Source organism: Motacilla alba, chromosome 3 (genome assembly GCF_015832195.1).
Source record: "Motacilla alba alba isolate MOTALB_02 chromosome 3, Motacilla_alba_V1.0_pri, whole genome shotgun sequence".
In the NCBI taxonomy this organism is placed as follows: domain Eukaryota; kingdom Metazoa; phylum Chordata; class Aves; order Passeriformes; family Motacillidae; genus Motacilla; species Motacilla alba.
Window position 1 is genome coordinate 87748268 of NC_052018.1, and position 24703 is coordinate 87772970.

General features: G+C 39.8%; 1 protein-coding gene across 1 annotated transcript in view; it reads right to left on the reverse strand.

Moving 5' to 3' along the window:
- Nucleotides 1-3717: 3717 nt before the first annotated feature.
- Nucleotides 3718-24703, reverse strand: part of CAMKMT (calmodulin-lysine N-methyltransferase) — a 248399-nt gene continuing 227413 nt past the window's right edge. Inside the window, exon 12 of the transcript XR_005256237.1 lies at nucleotides 3718-3767. The gene's annotated coding sequence lies outside the window, so the exon portion shown is untranslated. The remainder of the gene's footprint in view (nucleotides 3768-24703) is intronic.

Genomic DNA, 24703 nt, shown 5'->3' on the forward strand with positions numbered 1-24703 from the left:
ATTCCATAGCAAGAATTTCTGAGTGTGAAGTCTCAACAGATTTTAGGCAGGACAGTTAAGTTCATGGCCTTGCAATCTTTGCCAGAATATGTATGGTTTCTTAGATCTTTAGATCCAGACTCTGGGCTCATCCAGACATTGGCAATTTAGTTGCAGCTCATAGAGTGGTATTGCTGGTTTATAGCATTTTTTTGAATTATGTAATTTTATAATGACATTATCTGAACTCTGTTCAGATGGAGCTTCACCCCCTTCATTGAAATGCTTTGGAGACACAAAATTACATTTGGAAATATTTTGACTCTCTTATTGATTACCAAGTTTTATTCTCTCACTGTCTCCAACAGACACTGTTACACAGATTCTACTCCAAAAGGTAAGAATTTAGGCATTTCTGGAAGTCAAGATCTACATAAGCACTGTGAATAAATACTTGGCTATGTTGAAGACAATAACAACTTGTGTTAAGGGTCGGGAGGCTTTACAGAAGGTTTTAAAAAGATACAGAAGAAGTGCAAACCTAATTGCACAATAGGGAATTTTGGGTCATATCTTAAAATGGACATGCAGACATCATTACTTACCAGCAACACATCAGGAATTTATGCCCTCCACACATCACAGTTTGAAACTGGAAAGCAATCTTGCATAGCTGCTTGTTTTGGTGGGACTATACAAGCTGAAGTGAAATCAGACAAAAGCACATGTAACAGCAGACAAACAGAAGAGGCTTAATTCTAAGTGTTTCTGAACTTGGCATAGAAATAAGGAAATTAGAACATGATGAATATTAATTTTTAGATTGTCTGTGCATCAAGAGGCAAAACATCTCAGAAAAGCTACCTCTGCTGTGCATATCAACCTCTTATTCTTTGATGTTTTGTTATACAAACAGTAGTCAGATAAATATACACATAGAGCTCAAAAACCTGCAGTATTTCACAATGTCACATCAAGTGAGGGATTCTTTTGATTTTTTTTCCAGACCTGCTCATGTGCACAATTTCTTTATGCCTCATTTGCTATAAAAATACTGGTCGATGAACAATGAATAAGTAGACATACTTCATTGTATAACTGAGAGTGAACTGTCTTTTTAGGTTTGTCTTCATTTTGCAAGCCCATGTATCTTAACCTTCATAATGCCTGTAAATAAAATCAATTTATTTACTTACTTGTGTTTGCATAGTTATTTATTTATACTTTAATCTTTATAAAGCTAGACATTTACTAGAGTAAATTTGTGAATAAAGTTTCACAGAAATTTCAAACATGCATGAGTCTGATGTGCTCTGTTTCAAGAAATGTCTAACTTTGACCACATCAGTAGGACTGCCCTTCTACTCACAGCTACCTAAAACACCTCCTGAACTGGAGGTGTAAATATGTGAGGTAGTGGTGGAGATTGGTTTAGCTTTTGGTGGTTCGTGATTTCTGTCACCTCCTCCTCCATGAGAGTAAAATCCAGAAAAGATATTTTAAAATGTTTTTAGAAAGAAATACTATCTTAAAACAAGTCCATATCCAGCTACTTTGTTCTTGTTAAGGTTATTCCATTCAAAAAAACCCAAAAAAACCTTAAGAAAATTATCAATAATATCTGCCACTATAAACTGACAAAATTAATCCAAATGGGAATGAGCTTTATACACAGCAGAGAAAATAGGGTGATACCAAATGTTGGCTGCTGTTACTGACCAAGTCAGCAGAAAAACCCTACAAGCTGGTTAAACATCTGGAAGGAGGAGGCAGCATTGACATGAAAGATGGCTACGATTGCAACAGTAAAATAATCTATTTCTTGGGAAAATATAACAAAAATGAGCTGGCCCTTTGACCAGGCATTGCTGGTGAATGTCACTAAGGGACTACTTGGAGCAATACCTTGTTTTCTTTGCAGGAGTTCTCACAGATATTGTAAAAGAACCTGCCCCATGTTTGATATTTAATAAGTAACAAGGAAATTTAGAATTTCTTGAAGCACTTCTCATGGCCAGCTCCATTTTCATTCTGTCCAAAAGAGTAGAATATTTTATCTGGAAAATGCATAACGACCCACTGGCTGAACTTCATGTAGGTGAGGTAGGGTTAGGTGCTGTGGAAGTGAATGAGAAGTATGACTTGGCTTTCTGTTCATCAAAATAATAAAAAAAAAGGCCCTTTGTTATTTATATTGGCAGCCTGACTGTGTTGTTATGTTTTGAGGTAGTGTAAAACTGGTAGGGAGCAAAAGAAAGCTGAACACCTTTGCAAAAGTTCCCAGCGTTAAAACACAAGTCCCTGTTCTTAGCTCTGCAGTGCAAGCTTGTCTCTCAAGGACAAACTTCATTAGTATTGTGTAGTCTTCATCACCTCTAACTCAAAGCAGCCTACCCAATAAGAAACAAAAAAATGTTGCAGTAAGACAGGCTTGCAAAACAGTCATACTGCAACAATCTGTGCTGGCCACCAACCATTTTCCTGATGGCATTTAAGGTTGTTGACTTAAAGCCATGCTGGCAATTTATCACGGGGGAGTTGAGTGGGAGGTACCTTTCTGTCCCTGTTGACAAGACTCAGGATGGAACATGCTTGATAACACATGAAAGAATAACTTGGTGCTGCCCATGCTGCCTCTCATCAACACAATGACTGCATCCACCCTAAGAGCCCTAAATGGCATTCTGCTTGTGAAGAGGTTGCCTTCCTCCTGTTTAAATGGGGCAGTGGAAATCAGTGAGGATGCTTAACTTGAAAGAGAACACGAGATCAGGAACTTGGACTCAAAAATTCTTTCTTTCTAGAGCAGATGCCCAGAGCCAATTTAAAAAAATAAAAAAAATCAAAGGTACATTTTTCAGAGGTTTTAGAACCTTCATATTATGAGGGGGTGTTAAAATACCAACCAAGATCAACATGCACAAGATTTGGCCCACCAAAATTTAAAATAGAAAGATTTCACTGTTAGGTAGTTAGGATGATTCATTAAGCTTTATCTTATAGTTTTTTACAAGCTTCTACAGTACCTAAGACAATATTTGAAGGCATTCAAAAGAAAAATGTTTGGAAAGAGGAAAGTGAAAAGTCTGTATTCCCAAAGACATCAAAACAAGATGTTTTGACAATGCCAGGAAATTTTTATCAAAATTTTTGTCCAAGTTCTCTTATAAGGAGATGATTTCATGTAGTATTTTGATTTTCAATAATTACATTTGCTTTAGTAGCACAACACAAACATAGAAGGATGAAACAATGCATGCTTATCAAGAGAGATGCCCGCTTATTTTCATCTATTCTATCAGTAGAAGTACAGCTCATCTCCAGGTAAGATTGCTATGAAAAAATACTCAGTGGAAGAAAGCATGCCATAGAAAGTAGGAGAAGAGAACTGGAAAAAGTAAAGCCTTATGATGAAACAGATGGAATGAAAACATTTGGCAAATATCAGTGGTGGGCTATTTTTTGATATAGCTGTTAGGTTTTTCTAGTGTGAAAAGTCAAATAGTTTGGCTAATAGTTACACGTGCACATTGGAATTAACATATAAGCATCAAAAAACATTGCACCAAGGTTTTTAACCAAAGAAGGAATCTTACTAAAGCTAGCAGTGTCAAACTATGAAAGGTCCAACAGTCTTGCTCTCCCCTTCCAAAGATTTGCACTTCAGCCTTCTCTACTTGCAGTTTCTTCCACATAGCAGGAGTTGAGGATTCTCCCAGTGGCTGGGACCAGAGGTTTTCCACCAGTAGATCTGATAATTACAAGCTGTTTCGTATCTTAAAAAACCCCTACAGAAGGACAGATAATGGGAAAAGCAAAACGAATCTGACCTGGAAACACCACATTATTCCTTGGAAGTATTTTTTCCCCCTGGTATCAGACATTGGGAGTGAGAGTTAGGCTGACTTCTTTGACACCAAGAGGAGCTTTGAATTCCTCAGCACAGAAGTAAATTAAAATGGTAAAAGCCAGTTATAATAAAGAGAAAACTACAGCACTGTGTCACTGTGTTTAGCATCACTGTGCTCTGACTATCACAGCACAATTAAAAGATATTAAAGACCTTTATATTTCTATCACAGCAGTGCCAAGTTTAAAACAATAAACTTATATTTCATAACGCCAAACTACCTCCCCCACTCTTCTCATTCCCACCTCTGAAATTCCCTGTTGAGTTCATCTTTACCTTGACCTTGCTTCTGCTGAAATCCTTGTTCACATTTTAATCACTTCACATCCTGAATACTGCAATTCCTTCTGCAGTCTGTCTAAATCCCAGCTCTCTCTAAATGTCAAGAGGTCCAGAATGGTGTAGTCAGATTAATTTCTTGCTCCATGCATGGATAAACAATATGATAGAAGGGGTGTTTACGTGTAGTAAAACTGAGAAGCTACAATAGAAGATGAAGTGATTGTATAGAAAAACAGGAATGGCAGAGAAAAGATATACTGCAGCTAGAAACTAGCTAACATTCTCAGGCATTACTAGTATTACTACTAGAATATAAGTAGCACCAAGACCAAGAAAGTTGGAAACCCCAGGCTTCTCTATCATTGAGGACAACAAATATCTACTGTGGATCTTTGGGAGTGCCTCTGCCTCCCAAAACAGTGGCACATGTTTGGTAGCAAAACAGGCTCTAAGATCTTCTTAAGCACAATGCAATTGTTGAAATAGGAAAAAACTATTTCTCTCTGCAGTTGAGGAGACAGACAACCCTTCAGGCTTGCTTGGCCAGCCAGAAGCTACCACATCACCTTTTGTCAACTATCAAGAACCAGTGTAAAGAAAATATTTGGCAAAGGAAGCTAGAGCACAGGTAACTTATGTCAAATTGTGCTGTTCTGCAGTGATATAGGATCCTAAAAATCAGCTTTTTCAGAAAGGTTTGTTATGGAATTGTCCTGCTTTTCTGGGAATTTTGTGAGTTGTCTTGCACTAACGAAAAAAAGGGAGTATAAAGATGGTAAGAAATTCCAGATGCCTGTAGCCCTGCCTGAAATTGATGAAACACTGTGGCCACTTGACTTCTCTGGAATCAATAAAAATAGCTGGAATATTGTCAGTAGGAAAGGTTTTCATCCCATATTAATCACTATACATCCAACAGCAAAACTACCATGAGGCAAACTTGATTCCAGCCTTCTTTTCTGGCTCTTACCATGCCTCTGACATTCCAGCAACATTAATCAAAGAAACATATCCCGACTACATTAAAAAAAAGGCCCAAAATAATAATTTAACTCATTAATGCAAAAGACGCCTCACGCATTGTTTCTATATACTCCAGAATCATATTCAGTTTTGTAAGAAAGCATTTTCCTCACCTGAATGGCAATTAAAAACCTTAAAACTAATGAATAAATCCCTCCCTGAAGCAGTAACACATCTCAAGAATGCTTACAAACCAATTAATCAAAACAGCATAGTTTGGATGTTTCAAATATTTCATTTCAGTAATTTTGAGAATTATTTTTTTTTCCATATTAGTGGTTCAAATCAGTGAAGAAAACTTTATTCTGAATCAAGAAACAGAAAATTTCCCAGGAAGAGTTCTAGGAAGTAGTTTCAGGTTCAAAAATTACTCAAATCAGCCTCTTGCAGAAAGAAGCACACCTGCTTCCACCACTTTCTTTCAGCTAGCTTAAAAAAAAATCCCAACCAGCTGTAGCTATTTCTACAAAACCAGTGAGCAAATCTGTTTTTGCCCACCTGTGGCTGCTCCTTCAGACAAAATGCATAGGCCTGGAATGGGGCGGTGACCTTGCCGCTGAAGATGAAGCTGAGTGCCCTAGAGCTGGTTTCAGTCTGGTTACATGCCCGTCTAAGCCAATTTCCAATTATTTCAGGTGCAAGTTTTAGCATGTGCAGTAGCCCTCCCACTTTGTTTCCTCTCCTCATTACCATATGAAGACTTGCATTAGATGCCCACAGGCATTTTGCAAATTCAAGGATTTTCAATTACCCATCCTCTGACAGGCATCGTGTCATCTTTGTACAGCAGCTTTACATTCGTGAATGGGGGCTTGTGCATCACTGTTGCCAGCCATGAATAACCACAGTCACTTCCCTCTCCTGCAGAACCCTGCGCAGCAGCAACCCATGCCCTCTCGAGTAAGCTCTGCTTTCCTCCCACAAATATTGCTGGATCTATCTGTGGTGCCAGCTGTGGACAGGAATTTTTTCAACACTGGTTCTGCATCGCTTACGGTGCATTTCATCACTGCCGTTCCTGCATGTGCAAATGGAAAACATAACTATGGAGCCAGCAATATCTGAGGGATTAATATGATTTCTCATTAATGAGAATTCTGTGACCTTTGGTATGGGATATATTTAGCCAGTTTGTTCTCTTTTTTTAGGAGAAGTATATTCTGCAACATGCTGTGATTTCTGGCCTATTGATTAATGGGTCTTTCCACCACAAGCAATCTTAATCTTTCTTAATTGCCTTAATGGCCTCATGGCCTCTCTTTTATATTTTCTGCCCACTACGTTGTTGTTGCAAATGCTTTTGTATCTTAACTTCATGACTATACTAAGGACTTAAAGGAAACTGGCTGTGAAGTCTATTGTTGCTCTTGTTCTTTCCATTATTTAAACTCCTCTTTCAGGCTCCTAATATCTGTAGGTAATTTTTGGATGTAAATCTGCATATATTATAAAACAATTGTCCAGAATTCATCAATAAAGGAGTTGATTTTTTAATAAATTCATAGTATAGTTCTTCTTTTAGTTCCAGAGATCTCTAGTGCAGACCAACAGATATATATATTGTTATTCAAATCTGAAATATTAAAATTCATGACTAGTGTTCAAATGCAGTAGTGACAACCCCAATTCTACAATTCATAAAAGACTTGAGTAAGTCTGCCCTTAGGAACGGTTTGCTATGATACATAGAATGAAAAATGAAGAGTCCACAAATAAATATCTGGTTTGTGTCTTTGCTCTCTCCTGGGGGTTTATTTAGAAACAAAAGAAGTGATGAGACAAGGAGCTATCAGATTTTTTTACAGTACACGTCATTTAAATTGCCCGATGTCTGGGTCAGTAATGTTTGTTGGTCACTGTGTTGTATTTGTGTTGTGAAATAGAAAGGCAGAAGGCAGGCCAAATAAATGACAGCAGACGGTTTACTGACTTAATTTTCCACCTACTCTTTCTCTACATGAAGAGGTGGAATGCCAGCAGAAATACATGGACTGCCTGTGTCATCATTAGCCCATGGGCTAAATACAGTATCATCACACGAGGCTGACTCACACAGCACAGACACTGGCAGGAGAAGGACCCACACAAAAGAATCATTGTAACAGGGCTGTTGTTGACATTTCATAAGAGACCCTCAGCTCAAAAATTTTAGTCCACAAAGTCTACTCGGGGTACAATATTTTTTCAAATGCTTCCAAGCAAGAAGGAAAAAGTTTGAGATTTCATCTAAGTGGTGACAGTAGCTTAATCCAAAGTTCTTTATTTGCCTGACACTAAGTTATTCCCAGCAACTTCCAAGTCTAGATCTAGTCTAGAGCTAGCTGTGCAAAAGCAAAGGCAAAACTGTGAAGGCAGCAACTTCTATGGAAACAATTTCACCCCTCTCAGAAGGAAGAAGGTAATGCACAGTAATTGCAATACCCACAAACAGCAAATCTTTAAAACTGTCAGTAGTCCAGAAATGTGTCACTTAGACCACTGTAATTATGGGAGAAAAGGTGACATTTAGGGCTGGAAAAAGAAACATGCTTGTGGTAGAGTCTTTTTATAGGAAAATGTCACCTGTTTAAAAGCTGTTCAGAATTTTGGCAAGTTAGAAATAATCATGGCTGACATTACTTGGCAAAGAGCAGATGGAAAGATCAAAACTGGATAATAGATAAAAGCAATCTGGCCCATGGTTCCATCTTTCAATTTATAATGGCAGCAGCAATGTCAAACACTCCAAAACCTGACAACCAACGTGGTATGAGCAGGTATGAAAGCAGGGGGAAAATGCCCAGGGGCAAAAACACCCCCAACAAACCACACTGGCAATTTGAAGAAGAGAACAGTACATTTCACCCAATTAGAAAGGTATGTGCACATGCATAAATATTATTTATTTGTTCAGTTTTGGTGGGATATTAAATGTTAGCAGCTAAGATTTAGTAAGATTTATGGTTGATAACCTCTGCATTGTTAGTCTTCATCCTTTCCTTTAACATGGTGTATCACATTAATGAAAGCAAGCTTCCATCCTCTGAAAAGCAGGTAAATCCAGGCCTAACAAAGCCTCTCTAACACAGAGGCCAAATTTAGGTTGGAAGTTTGAACAAAAATTCTGATTTTAGATTTCTATCCAAATAGCAGTTTTTTAATAGAATTGTCTGTACACAGTTTCCTAGAATGCCTTTTCTTGTTGATTTTGGTGGGCAAGGTCAAAGGAAATATTCTTAAAAAGGTTCTGATCCACACAATTAGAATATTAATTTCAGCTTGCATTGCCACCAGGGTTAGGCTCGGCAGATTTAGCACTGACACTGAAACATGAGGCTTGGAGCTCTAGTAACCAAAGTCAGAAAAAGGCAGTCCTAGTGATGATGACAGATGGTCAGAAGGAAGTCAAAGGAATGAGGTATTTTAATGATGTCTCACCTATGCTCCAAGCACTTTTGCATTCAGTTCTGATACTTTTAGATACTCATCAATTTCACTTGATTTTTTTTTGCCATAATACCAAATTTGGACTTGTTATACAGAGCCTCAATTGACTCAGAGAGTCTGATTATTTAATTTGTGGGCATTTTAATTCTAGTTTACTAATAATGCAAAATTAATCTTAACGTCCAGCTACAGATGCCACATCTGCTTTTACAGGGGGGAAGGTTTTTTCCTATCTTTTAAATTCAAGTATTTCTAAAATGTTTGAAAAATCTTTCTACAGCAGAGTCCACCGTGGGAACACTGAAAATTTTAGGCTTGATTTTTTTGTCTTTTTTTTTTTCCCCCAAGATCTACAGGAAACTTATTCTTTTCTTTGATGAAGAAAAACATGACAGTAACTTACCCACCCTACTAAAAGGTGATTGAGAAAGCAGTTAAAAATATAAAGTAGTTGTTTATTGTAGGCTACAGTTACCTTACTCTGTTGAATAGATTGGATCAGCCCTGTATAAAACATGCAGGGGAAAAAGCCTCTGTGAAAAGGGAGCCCCAGCTAGGTGGGAGCTAAGATGCAAGAAATCAGGATGTTAAGGAATGTGCAGCATTCAGTGCTGAAATGGTTTTGTTTGTGTATGTGTGCTTATTTGTTTGGTTTGATTTTTAGTTAATGATATTGTCAGGGGAAAAAAGACAAACAAAACAAAGCCAAAACAATTTGTGACTAGCTCTGCCCTTTGTATTTATTTTCCTTCCTGGGACTTGGGGAAGAGCTGGCTTTAAGAACAGAGCTCAGCACCATCTGATGGAGCCTCTCAGTTGAATCTCCAGATGCCAAACACAGCTGTCTCATGTGATGGTACTGTGGAAATCTATGGTGCAGTCAGAGCAGTGCAAGTTTTTGATCTGTAGTTATCCAGGTGATGGAAAGCTTGTCTGAAACTTCTCTTAAGGCCTCTTCCACAGGTGAAGCACATTTGTAAGGATGACATAACTAGGGTAGAAATTTGATACTGATAGTACTAAGTCCTGGCCTTATTGAAGTTAATCTATATTTTCCATAGATTTTACTGTGCCTCAAGTATTCCTTGAATCTCAGGGAACTAAGTTTTAGCTAGCAATAGCATCTCTTGGCTGATTTTTGTGACAGTTTTAAAGGACTTTTTTCAACAAGAAGTCATCCAACAACCACAATTATGGTCACATCAAACACCTACCAGCAACTACTGAGCTACAAACAGGAGAGTTTCCTGGGAACGAAATGGCTCCACGACTATAGAAGAAACACCTTTTAACACCACCTCCACTGTCACACTTCATGAGCATCACTAGACACTTTCCTGAATTCTTACTCCTCTCACAGGCCCAAACTGATGTACAAGGAAGGAAAGAAAGAGAGAGAGAGAGAGAGAGAAATAAAAAATCAAAGCTACGTTGCCATGAGAACCAAGGGGCTACAGAGACAACAGGAAGTCAACATTTTATGGAACTAGAAAACATTAACATTATAATTACATTAATAATTGAATCTTTATGACACAAAAGACATGTCACTTACTTCCCAACCTCAAGGTCATACTATGGCACGTCACACTTCTATGCCCTTGTCCATACCCTGATTCCTCCAAGACCTATTTAAGTGTTCAATTTCACTAACATAAAGAATCTTTATGGGTCCACCACTGACATACATCTCAAGGAAGTGGTGGCAAGTGTTTGTGCCAGGACTTAAAACTTTTGTCTTTAGGTACACTTCACTGTCGCATGTGAATCACTATGTTTGGTGCACAGCAAGCACAATGATGGCAGCAGGACAAAACTGGAAAGATGGGGAAAGTGAGGATTCATCAGAGTCTGTGAAAAGAAAACAGCAGAATTTAAAATTACTTTGCTTACTGTCGGTAGGATGCTATTCCACTTGGAAATAATAAAAGAGACCCAGAACTACAGCTCCACCATGAGCAGTGCCTGAATTGTTCTGTGCTGCGCCCACAGATCTACCAAAGACATCTCTCTGCTCAAGAATGTTTCAAGTAAACTCAAACCAGTGAAACTGAAGAGTGAAAGGGTTGTGTATCACAGCTACAATATTGCACGTCCTCAGGGCTGGAAGTTAGGAGACCTGAAGTTTAATCTAAAACTTGAATGCTGACACTCTGATGTAAAATTAATGTGGACAGTGTGGGGGAAAAAGGCTGATAGGAAGCTCTGGAAAATAAAGATATATGTTACCTTTAGCATTCCGTTTGCATTGGCCTTTTCCTGTTCAGCTGGCCGTGTACCTTGCTTAGAGTAACATTTTTCACCCACCTTTTTTGCTCCACCCTTGCTCAAATCTGTGTAAATGCTATCATCAAAAGCCCAAGTTCATCAGGGTACCTGGCTGCAAATATGGTCTCTATTACAAGTCATCTGCTTGCTTTCTGTGAAGCTGTTTAGGTACTTAGACTCAATTGTATCCTTAAAAACACTTGGAGTCAACCCCTAAGTCAATTATTTTTGCCTTATTCCAATCAACATCATGGATGTATCCTTTCTTTGGCTCCTTGTCTGCCCTTTAAACTTACCATCCCTGTCTGTGGTGCTCTAAAATGTCTGCATACTCGCCAGCATTTCTCCATAGGTTTTCTTCCCCTTATTTTGTCTGAATTCACTCTCTTGTCTAATGTCATAAATTTCTCTTGACTTGTTTCCTCTGCTCTGGACCATAAGTTGTATCTGATGTTTTTTCTCCTACTTTTGAAACAGTGCCCCTGGCCTCTGTCTTCATTCAAGTAGCATTTCAACCCCTTTTGACCATTATTATTTTCCACATTTCAGTTCTCCATAAAAAAGCAAGAAAAAGGAGGAATAACATGTTGCGAGAGTGTATCAGAAGTGCTGAGACTCTTCAGAAAATTCAATTATCATAATTTTATTCTTAGAAATAACCACTATACTAAAACCACTGATATTTTTCAGGGTCTATTTACAATTATAATTTGATAATACAGATTTTGAGATAGCAGATCCCACTTGATGAATGACAGCATCCAAGTTCTGCATTGCCTTACTTAAAGGATTGAAGTCACAAACCTCCTCAGAATGGACCTGAAAACCACAGAAGATAAATGTCATGAAGTGTAGAAAAACAGGCAAAAAGAATAGAGAACAGAGCTTCTCCAAGAGAGGATTCTCTCATTCCTGGCTCCGTGATGGCTCTTTGGCTAAGGTTAACTCTGCACTGAAGACTGCAGTGCTGTGGAGCAGCGTGCTGGCTTAGCTCCCGAAAAGAGGTCAAAGTCCCCTGTGGGCAAGATCACGGTGCTTGATCCTGTGCTGTACCTGAGCTGTTTGGTTTGAAGTTTGTAACCCTGCAGAGTAGACACATGCCATGGAGGCACAAATAGTTTTGATCTAATGGAGGGAATAGTTGTTGGGTGCAATGATAGGAAATGCAATCAGCAACTTTTCCCGTTTTTGACAATTTGTACATTGTGTAGAAGGAAACCTTCACAGTAATTTTGAAGTCAAATAAATAGTCCAGAAAGGGGTTCTCCACACTTTTGTGATCAAGCTGGCATGTAACCTCCAAGCTCACTTAAATCTCTTTCATCTTTTGTAAAAGGACTGTCAGTAGCTCACCCAGATGTCTACCTGTGCTTATCCTGGGGTTCTTAGGGGATTTCACAAGAGGACTTTCCAGATGGCCAAAGTGTCCCTGTGCACAAGCTGACTACATTTCTCAGCTGATGCCTACAAGGTTTTATGCCCAAGAATTTCTGCTACTTTACAAAAAAAGTTGTAACATTAGTTTTGAAAGAAATAACTTGCCCTGGAATCTAACTATGTTTGCTGATTTTTCTACCAGCAGCTATTATGGATCTTGAGGAAAACTAATTTCTCTTGCCAAAAAGAGCATGGATGCTTTGTGACAACCTTTCTAGCCCATACAAGATTCTTTAGAAATGCTGGCCTAAACCTTTAAAAAAATATTTCATAACAATAAAAAAATGCTCTGAGGATTTTACTTCCAGCAGGACAGAATAACCTGTTATGTGAAAAACCACGTACTGAATCTGTCCGCCTATTTTCCCTGCAAAACATTTTCTAATCATGCTGTTAAAGGGGATAAACATATTTTAGAACATTAAAATTTGATTTTGCAAAGAAATATTTCAATATTAAAACACATATAATGACGCTTAGATTAAGCTTTTCTGATATACTTAATACCCAAGCTAAATAACTAATCCACAGAGAACAGGAGGTGGACTCAGCAGCTGAGTAAGATTACAATTTTAGGACACATTGTAGAGGACACAGGGAAATGCAATCTCATCATTTTCCTAACAACATTCGCTATATATTGGTTAGTCAAAACCACCTGGCATGCAAATCAGAAAAAAAACCTAACATCCTGCATTCACATTGAAATTGTCTCATAGGCCTGAGACCTTCCTGGTAGCCAACTGCAGCTGTATAGTTCAGTCCTTCAGAGAAGGATACTGTGAGCTGTGTTTCACTCAATGGTCTGTTTAGCAAAGCACGGGTACTGCTCAACTTGGATATACAGCTCGGAGGGAAAAATCACTCTCCAAGAAGAGCTGATCCGTCACAAAATGAGTGGAACACAGTAATCATTAATCACAGGTGAAAAATCAGTGCATGATTACTAAGACAAAAGATTTGCCAAGGGTTCCTAAACAATTTTCACTATTTTTATAGCAGCAAGGTGTCAAAGCAGAATAAATGGAAACAGCATTATAGAAAGTCCTTTTTCAAAGTAAAGTAATTTTTTTACTTATTATTCTCACTTATTATTGGATTACTTTTATGCAAACCAGGAAAGGTAGTAATGAATAATCCACAATATAATATATTTCAAGTAATAAGAATTTGCCAAAGTATTCAAATCATTGTATATGCATGCATCTGCACAGACATTGTGTTAATGTACACACACTTTGTTTAATGTACGCACACTTTCTTTAATGCCTGTGACAGCGTGTGCATATGCACATGGTAGAGAGTGAAACATTCCCACATGCAACATGCAAACTGCTGCAGGGAGCAAAGTCCTCTTGAAAACAAGAAACAAAATTCTCCTCTCTACTTGAGAGACAATATTTTTCACATATAGTATAGTACATGCAAACATAGATGGAAAAACGTAGCTAAAATACCATTTTTTTTCACTTCCTTTCACCTAACACAATGAAACAATTTTTTATTAGGCTGTGATTTATTTAATAAATATTGTAAGTTCCTATATTTCCTCAATGAAAGGAAAATAAAGTTAATTTAATTTAATGATTTTTAGGCAGATTATCTCATGAACTGTTCAGTTATATTTTTCATGAATTTTTCAACAGCCTGTAAAAAATTAAAATGAAAAAGGATGAAGGTTTATATTTTAAAGGGTTTTTAATATGAATTTTTTCATAAATTACATTTCTCCTAGCTGAAGATGGTTTAATTTAAGAGTAACCAGATCTTTACAGAAAAACATATAGAAATTAAAAAAAAAGAAGAATCAAAATCATTTTACCTCAAAAAAAAAAATAAACTTATAATGATTGCTCTCACTAGGACCAAAATACAAAGCGAGATTTAAGAACACTTCAGAAGTTGCCTGCAATTCTCTTTGTAATTATCAAGTGGTTCAAATGATGAAATGTTGTGTTAGCAGTAATAGGCTATATATTCCAGCTATGTGACAGGTTTTTCTTTCTATCCAGCAAAGAAAATTCATTATCTATGCCACAGGAGTAAAGCTAAATCCTTAATTTTAAAGCAGGCGTATGAAGTTTACTTGAACGCCTTTGCTTTCTAAAACCACCAATATGTCATTTATATTCTCCAGAAGGAGAGAATTTGTGTACAAGCAAATGTCTCTGCAAAAGAACAAGGTTGTTAATATTTAGCATATCTATATCTCAGCACATATTTAACCTGAACTACTATCTGCTTCCTTAGGCACCTATATGGGGAAAACAGATTAAAGCAGGCAGGAAATAATGGAACCAATTTTTTAATGTGAGCAGGATTGGGCCTAATGTGTCGTTAGCTTGAAGGAGAAGGAACTCGGTCTTTTCCGTGTGCCTCTTAAAACAGACATCTCTTTGGCTTTGCAGAAAAGATGTTGTCTTTGAGGAATTTCTGTCATAAGTAATTTCCACATATTTTCCCCCAAAATGGGATAGGAGCTCTCGCCTTGCCAAAGTAGAGTGGGACAAAAAATTTAGTTCTGCACACAGGCCTATCCTGGGAAGCACAGCAACCAGGCTGAGGTATTTTTGATGTCCACTTGTTGGCACTGACCTGCACAATATCTGTGGCAGAATATGTATCAGAGAGATGACGCGTGCCCTAACCTCTGCGCGCTATCACAAACCACTTGGCACCGTGCAACACACACAGGGAGGACTGCAGCATCACTGCAGGGGAAACAGCAGCGAATTAAACTGCTCCGTCTCACAGAGGAGGCCCTGAAAGGCACGGGTTTTAAGCACCAGGTATGGAAATGAATCTCCTCAGCTGGCTCTGGAGCACAGGCCCTGATGTGCTTGCAGCAGTCCGGGTGGGACGTTGGGCTGGGTGACTGCTGGATGACAGGAAGGAAATCAGTGAACCAACAGGCTCCTTCGTGCAAGTCCCTGCTTTATGCTTATTTTGATGAAATAACTGTATTGCAGCATTTTTAATAATTCAAAATTATCACCCTACTTTGTCACCAAAATAGCACAATAGATAATTGATCTGCTGATCCAAAACAGCACAACCCCAGCAGAATGTTTCTGTTAATTCACAAGGGCTTTTTTTAATGAATTTGGGAAGCTATCTATATACCTACACAAGGGTCTTATTTTATTATTAACTACAGTAATTTCATACTGGAACCCTAATATTACAGTGCAATTTAGTTGAAACTGTTGAACTTGTGAACTGTTAACAATACAAATAACACAATAATAGCAAAGAATCCAAACACTTAGCAGCAGCAAACTAATAATCAGTAACACTTTCATGCCAAATAAGCTACCAGGGAATTAATAATTTCGCCTCCCTCACCACAGCACCACTGATGTTTCAAGACATTTCTCCTCTGAGGAAAGAAGCTGTGATGTGCCCCAGCCCTAAACCAGGGTGGGCGTCTCCTCTGGGCAAAGGTATGTCTGGTGGTGCCCCCAAACGTTTTCCACCCTCCTCCCCCTCTTGATGGGGCCCTGGTGAACACAGGCTGTGCGTCACCAGCCCTGTCCCAAGCTATGCAAACAAGATACATTTCCAGCACCTCACCCTCATGAGGCGATTTGCCTCATGAAGGTAAGGAGCCAGGAAGTAAATAAATAGGTCTGTTGAGCCAGGCCTTGCCTGTACACACCTGTATCAACAAGGATGCAAGCACAATTACCTTACCTTAACGAACTTAATCTTTAATTTCACAGCTTGGCCCTTGTGCTCAGCCTCTTAACAAAGGAGCTGAACTGTTTTACTCCATATGACCACCCTTCCTCCAACAGCTGTGGAAACTTAAAGCCACGACAAGGATTTTTGCCCCTTGTGAAACTGTCAAAAGCAATAAATATTTTTCTTTTTTTCCATCATTAGACCCTGTTAAGAAAGCCTGGCCATTGTCCACTGTAATTCCCAGCGCTCACGGGGCAGGAGCTTTATTGTCCCAAATGAATCCTGAAGTGTGAACAATGCGGGGGAAAGCGGCCACCCTTTTCGGCAGGGTGTAGCCGCGAGGAATGCGGCGCTTCCCCACGGACGGCTCCGCCAAAAGAGCACTTGTGTTTTTTAACACTGGCCTTTCAGGAGGATGCTCGAGTTAAGGCATTGTGGCCCACTGTAAATAGATGCACTCGCCAGAATGGGGCTTCGTCATCCCTAATTAGGGAAGTAACTCCAGAGAGACAGCATGTCACTTGCAAGACTGGGCTCATTGTTAGGTTTGTGCGCGTCCCCACAATGTGAGGTAATTGGAGTTGTACCTTTTAGAAAGCTGCTAATTTCACATAGGAAGTGCTAACAAGACCTTTGTGTGCCATGTTTTCCTTCGTCCTTTCTAAGGAAGTTACAGAGCTCGAGTACTGGGAATGGCTGGGCCAAGGCCTGCCGGAGGAGGCTGCGGTAATGAACCACTTCAGCCCCCCGCCAGAAAAAGGAGGCCTAATTTTCGGGCCTGAGAAGACGAGGACGGACAAAAGGTTCTGTTTAAGCTTATTATACAAGACATTCTCAGTGCCTACACAGCTTTCCTCGAAATGACCCTCTCAAAATAAGTGCATCAAGTTTGAGCAAATAGAAACATGCAACTTTCGAGGCTGGGGGTTATAGTTTTCTTTACAAAGCCATTTATATAATGTAAGCCGCAATTAGCGCGGAACGGAGCAACAAGATCTAGCGAGGAAAGTTCCCCTGACAAAGGACAGAAATTAGGGGAATAAGTAACAGTTAAATATTGGCTTTGGATAACTGGCTGAAAAGGCCTTTCAAATCAGATGTGGATGTAGAAAAATAAAATAATTTTACTCCAAATATCTTTCGCCACAAAGTTTGGCTTTTAAATCACCGACCGATTGATTCCACTAATTTCAAATTATCGAGATAGAATGAATCTGGCTTTAAAAAAAAAAAAAGAAAAAAATCGAAAAGCCTCTCAGCTTTTAAGCTTGACAATATCAGCAAAATGTCTATAGGAATTACATATAAAAATTCAAACAGTAATGAAACAAATTACTACTTACAGTATGAAAAGTCTGCAAAAGCTTTTTATAGACTTGAAATGCAGAAGTTATATAAACTACTCAGTGAAAAGAATTAGCAAATGACCTTTGCAGATCAGGGGCAAAAATGAACAGTCTTCAGGGGGAAAAAAAAATCGCTGTTAACAATGGCTTTTAATGCCATTTTGCTTCCCTCATTTATCTAATAATCATGGCAAGGTTAGGGTAAACAATGAACAGTATGTTTTCACATATTCCACCTTTAGTGTCCTCCATATGAATTTCTAAAACACTTAAGAGAATAGATACATAAACCTGTGACCTTCAAATGAGCTTTTTTGCTACTTCCAACATTTTGAATAAAAAAGGTCAGAAAATTGAACCGCTTTTGCGCAGTAATGAATTCCATTCTGTTGGGTAAACAAAGCTAAATTTTAAAACATGGACCTGACATCTCTATAGCTCAAGAAGCTATTCTCTTCTTTGGGTGCAGGGGGGAAGGGTGAGGAATGCAAGCACTCCACCAGCCACCCCCTAAATCACTGCAGCATCCGCCAAGGAAAGGAGGAGGAGACAAAAATATTTGGTTTTATTCAGCGAACAGCCATGATTTCCAAGGCCAGTGCAACACAAATGTTGGATTTTTAAGACTTTTTTTTCCTCCACCTCTCCCCCCTCAGTGAATAATTGATCCAGTCCACACAAAAAAGAAGCCAGCGCTACCCTCATCAAGCCAGCTCTTACTGGTGAGGGCCTCCAAAAGTTACTTCAATTTCCGCCGTGCTTTTGTCCGTGAGTTGTCCTGGCTGAAAGGCCCAGTTAGGTATTGTTGCAAAAAAAGTCTGCACCCACGTTTATTCCCCCCCTCTAATTCATACTCCGCATTGTGGGGTTTTGCTATTCAGGGACTGATTGGACAACAGCCCAAAGAATGGCCCCAGTGATTAGGCTCTCAGCATGGGTCTGGATTGTGGGTATAAACCCAGGGCTGGGGCTTGAATTCATGGCCGCTTTCTGCTTCCTCCTAGCGCCTCCCACACCCAATATTTTCTGCATCCTTTGCTGCAGGTAATGCATTCCTTCATAACAGGAAATGGAATCTGTATAATTAGCCAGCACAGTAGTGTGTGAGCCCTTGAAAGTCCTGGGGTTGTGCCCCAGGAAGCAATCGCGCTTTAGTATCGATAGGAACTCGCGGGATTTTGGTCAGGGTAGGATAATACCAGACCCCGAGTATTGTCATGAGAAGGAATTCATCCTGCTTGACAAAGGAAACTTTTCTGCTGTCTCCCCAGGGGCACACAGGGGCGATGCTGGACACAAATTTGTTTGTTTAGAAGTGGAGGTAGGGTTTGCCCAGCCCACGGCCATTCCAAAAGGCCGGGCCTGAGCCCGTCCCTGCCTGCTGCTGCCCCGCGCCATCCCGCTTCCCACTTTGCTTTACATCTGCAAGTATGGCAGCTGCGCAAGGCAAGAAGTGTACAGATGTCAGTCTGCCTCTTACATGTCAGTAACTGGAATTAATTTACATTTATTTGCCAATTGTTTTATATCATTTTATGACAATGTGCTGCATAATATAATTTAAATCTTTAATGTACAACTAATTCTCTACCATTAATTTGTCAACATGATTACTGGATATGCCACCAGTAAATGCTGGATGACTTGAAATATGTAGAACGCATTCCTGTAGCTTTAAAAGAGGTTTGTATCTGAAATGACAAAGGTTTACAGAACTTTTTTTGGTCTGTCTGTAATTTTATGAAAACTACAATTTCAATGTGATTTCACAAACTGAATTATTCCAAATCTCAGTCTGAAATAAAATCAAATGTCTAATATATTAATTAGCCCAGGGAGAGAGTCCCAACAGTATTGTAAGAAGCAAAATGATAGTTTGCTTCCTGAGAAACGCAGCCTTCATCGTGACAAATCCTGGCTGGTAAGAGTTTAAACTGTCTCCCTGCCAATAGTATTTTATTTGGGCAGAGCAGTAATCTTTTTAGCTATGTTCTGGAATTGAAAAGCTGCTCGTAACAAGAGCAGGTTGCAAATTTTTTGACAGAAAATGGTGATTTGTTGAAAGTTGTCCTGGGTGTGTGTCCTTCTCCGCTACAGCGGGAAGGTTTCTCGGGGTAGAACTGCTGATTAAAAAATGGAGAGGTAAAGAGAGAGAAGGAAAGAGGGAGAGAGGAAAAGAGGAAGAGGGTTTTTTTCTGCCTCCCAGCCCTCCCCCCAGCTGCCGAGAGGTAGGAGGTCAGGGCACTCTCCAGGGATGTGGGAGAGCCAGTTTCAATTAGCTCAGCAATGTGCTTGTGAGGGGGAACTCAGAGCACATCACCTCTTTGCTTTCAGGGGGGTCTGGCCCCCATTTCTCCTGCAGCTCTGAGGCACTCCCCTGCTGCTTCTCCCCCTCTACCAAAAACTGAACGTGTGTGTGCTTCCCTCAAAAAAACAAAGCGGACCCAAATCCACCTTGAAGCGGAGGCAGCATCCATGCCCGGGCGATTCCCCTGCGAGGCTCCTCCCGCAAGAGCCGGGGCTGGGACGGCTGCCCCAGTTTGGGAGATGGGTGCAAGCAGCACCAGCAAAGCACAAGTAAGGCTGGAGTTCCGGGCTTTGCCTCTCTGGTGCCCTCGGTGCTGGGCTCGCAGCCGCTGGCAGGCAGGAGCAGGCCCTTTGTCACGGTATGCTCACTTGTGTGCCGCGCAGAGCAGCCAGCCCTCGCCAAGGGACCCGGCAGCTCCGCGCTACAGCAACCCGCGGACACCATTCCCTCACTATTTCATTCAGGTGGGCTCCCTGCAGCTCACCCTGAGCGGACAGAAACCTTCACGCACACAACACTGGTCCAGGACCGGGGTACAGATGAATATGCAGGGAAAATGATGAATAAAACGGATTGAAACACAGCAATTAATTTCCGGGGAATAATTTGCTAAAGGAACATTTAATATTCTCACGCTGCTCTTTTTAAAGCTCAGCTTCCTGCCTCTCATCTTCACTCTACCTTTTGGGTATCTCACAGGAGCTGTATGAGTCACCAGAATACTGGAAAAATCTAGCAATTTCTTTCCTTAAAAAAAAAAAAAAAAGGAAGGAAAAAAAAGAGGGCTTGATTAAAAATTAAAATAGGAAAAAAAGAGAAGATATTCACTGAAAAAGAAGTGTTTAGACAAAGCCTGTCTGCTTCAATTTCCCAGCTACGTAAGCTCCCTTGCCCTGAGAGTGACAGTAGATTCCATAAATTAACTGAAAATCCCTCTTCTCAAGAGCCTAAGTTATCTCTTCTTTGCCTGCAGCTCTGATTTAGAATAGGCGCTCGTTTGTTTACTGTTTTAATTAATGCTCCTTTTCAGTGTGGAATAGGGGAAGGGAAATGAACTGACTTGATAAACAGGTGTAGCTGTTATGTGTTATATTTGGGATCATTCAGGACTTGCAACAGATTAATCAGGCTTGACTGGACGTGAACCTCCTAGCAGAAAAGGTAGATCAACTCTGCTGGATGCCCAGTAGGTGAGTATTATTTTAACTGCTAGCCTGTGATAGGAAAGGCTTAGAAGAACAGTCATCAGTGGAGAATATCTCTGGTTTTGCCCAGGAAAGGAGTCTGATTCTTTCCCCCACTGCTTAACAGTTAAGGAGACCTTGACAATATAAGCCACTTTTCATCCCCCCTCGGCTTCCCCTTCTAACCTCGCTGCCTCATATTCAAGGGGAAAGAAACAAATCATCCCATTATTTTAAAAACATTTAAGTGTCACATTGGGGAAAATGCTCTCCTAGGTTAACTATGAATGATTGACGATTTTTTTTCTAAATGCAATATAAGTGTAATAACAGTTTAAGTGTCATGCTACACTGTGTATTGCCTTTGCACTCTGTGTAATGCCTAGCACACTCAGAGCAGAAAATGATCTTAAATCAGTCTTTTCTCAAAGAGAGTTTGAATTCTTAGCCTCAAAGGAGAATAATAGTTGAGCTTAGGTTTCTTCATTATGAGGCAGCAAAGAAATTGCGTGATTTAACTGCATCACAGCAGTAAAGCACTGTTCAGCTTAGGAATATCAAATTCCAGAAGAGACTGAATCTCTTGCTTTCCAAATAAAGTAACATCTAAAAATATATCCATTTACTCTGCAATTTTTCTTGGCTTATACAATTAATACGTGTACAGAAAGCAACATCACATTAAAAATAAGTGAAAAGGAAGCAGGGAGTACCCATTTATAATATCATCCAGCTGACCTTGCCAGACTGAGGCAATGTGGGGATGTTGCACAACAAACCAGGCAAGTGCTTTAATTTTAACTGCATTGCATTAAACTACCCAGAGCTTATGGCTGTCAAATGGGACCGTGCTCACTTGTGTCTCCTGCCAGCAGACTGGCTGAAAACCAGATTTGGTGTCAGCTGTGAAGACAGATGCTCACCCACCTTCTTGGGAAAAGACACTTTGAAGGCAAATGTCCTATGTCCTCACTGCAGAGCACAAATATAGGGCCAAGTCTGCCTTCCTTACACTGTCTCCACCAGGAGTACAGGTCCTGGTGTCAAAGACATTCAGAATATGACACAGGCAATCTTGTGTTATATCTGGACCTCTGATTTTACCCTACCATCACAATTTTAGCAGACTGCCCGAAGGGAGAGATTTTAGATATGGGATGGAAAGGAAGGATAGAAGTCCTGCTGGAATGTTCTTAGCATTTTACTGACCCCCAAATACTCCCAGACATGCAAAGAGCTTTGATATATTATAAAAATCTCAGATAAATGTCCTGTTCAAAGATAGCCTCTAATATCTTGCTACAACCATCAGCTTGGGCTCCATGATGGCAGCTGATAGCCTAGCAATACCTACCATGCCATAATAAAATATTTAATTAAATTTAAATTTATCTTATCTTGTTCATAGAGGTCTAAATGCTCTCCTACCAAGATAAAAAGCAGCTCAACAAGGTCTGCAAGGAAAACATTTTGGAGTTACTGCTGCGTTCTCCTCTCAGGAAATTTACAGCCTCACAAAGGGGGAATTTTCAGCCTTCCAAACAGCATGGATGGAGCCTGCAGTAGCATTTATTCACGTGCCAGGTTAAGGAAGGCTCTGCAAAAGTCAGACCAAGGAAATCACAACCCAGCCTATGTATTCTGAGAAATCCCCCCAGAAAATTTGGTTGGAAGATGCCTTGTTTTCCTAGCAAGATACTGTACCTGATCATCAATATGTCTGTTTGGAACCAGTCAAATGCACTTGGTAAAAACAGTATTAGACTTGTGGGAAATCGACAAAAACCCAGATCCCAAACCCAACAGCAACAAATGCTCTAATTTCTGAAGAGAAGGCCAGTGCCAGCTGCCACACCTCACCCTGGACAGAAGTGTGTATGTGCTGGAGCAGGAATACACTTCAGTGCATTTCTCTTGCTCCTGCCTCCCTCCAACACTCAGTGGGAAAACATCAGTCAGCAACTTATGTGTGATCTGAATTGCCACTGTTCTGGACTTCTCTCTTCTCCTGAGTATCCACTGACAAAACACAGACTCATCCCATAGAGGTGCATCCATCCCATGATTCGAAGCCAAGTACGGGCAAGCATAATCCTGACCTTCAGTTTTAGATCACAGCTAAATCATATAGGAAACAAATTACTCATTAATGAAACATAGGAACCTGAAACTTAAGAATTAAGAAAAGGCACCACAAAAACGGAAATTTATTCCAAGAATTTTTGTGGATCTTTCCAAAACAGTAAGAACTGTATTTTACCAATCACTTAAATTTGCAGTATGAGAAACAGCAAATGCTTGAAGCATGTGACAGAAAACCAGGAACTCCTAAGACAACATTCACCAACAACTAGTATTGTCCTATCCCCTTTTTTGCATGCAAAAACAATTTTTTTCTCACAAGTCTTTCTTTTATCTCATGAAATAGCATAGAGCTGGAGGTAAATTATTTATTTTAAGAAGAATTGGTAGCACCTTTCTGATTTTTGCCCAGGCCAGATCTATGAGGCATTGGCCTCATGAAACTCTTTGGTTCCCCTGCCAAAATCCTTCTGGACCTCCAGGGCCATGCAAAGTCCCCAATGGCATGTGAGGGCAGGAAGGTTTTCTCTTCCTGGGGAGATGTGCTTTGTTAAAACGTGTGTTTCATTACAGAATATGAATGACATGTGAGGCTGTGGAGTGTCATAGCTTTTGCCAGTATTTGAATCCTTCCCACCTTTTCACCAGAAATTAACTCCACTATTACTGTTTATTGTGAACTTCAGTGACTGAGGTTTGGAAATTGCCCAAAATCTGCAGTGCAAACCAGCATCCAAAAGCCAGAAGAAAAGGAGGAAGGCAGAGGCGTGGAGGCAAGTGTCAAGCTAGTTTTGCAGAGCAAATAGAGTATTATCCTTTTGTTTAAGACTTTTTATCTGCTATGTGATACTTTGCTTGGAGCAGCAGCGCATACTAAGAGCTTTCCTGCGCACCCCACCGTCCTTGATTGCTTTACTGTTCTCAGTGCAGATTTATTAAATTTTGAATTAACATGTGTTAAGGAGGTTGATTTTGTTTGCTCTGCCACATAACTTACTTTCCTAAACACTTAGTAATAGCAGCAGTTAATCTATTGACCAATGGCTTAAGCAGCAGGTGGCTTTAAGACCAATGGGCCAGTCCTGACAAGGCCCACAGAAATTCCTAAGGCCTCTTTGTTACCTGGGCTGGAATAGAGAAACTACTTGTTTGGAAAATGTTTCTCCTCCCACAAAACATCTTCAGTATTAAGGGTCTTTTGTTAGCAGAAGGCTGAAGAGGAGGATTATGAAGGATAGTCTGTCACACAAATTGTTTCTTCTTAGACATATAATGCAACCTGCATTAAAAGTTTACAAACTAATCTAATGAAATTATCATTCAAACGAAGCATGTCTCTGAACATTAAATTGACGCCCCGACCTGCCGTGCAATTTCCTCACTGGAAATCTCAAGATTCCTGCTGCTATATTTTCTAAAAAGATTTTTTTCTAAAAAGCCCTCAGCACTGCTCTGTTTGAAACAGGAACCCAGATAATCTGCAAGGGCTCATTTTCTTAGGAAACCCAGGCAGTAAAACATTAACAATTAAATTAGTTCCCATGTCTTAAGGAATCCGGAGTTAACTGTGTGTCATCTGGGTCATTATAGCCTCTCCCTGCTGTGGCATGCAAATCCACATCAGGAAAGGTGTTAGTTTTTTTTCAAATTTATTATTAAATTATTTAGTCAAAGTCAGCAGTAGCTGCAGCAACTGCAGCTTGCAGTTCTGTACCCTTTCAGACTATGTTGACTGAGCTGAAGGCAGTATTCAGCTGTGACTTTCTTTAAGGAG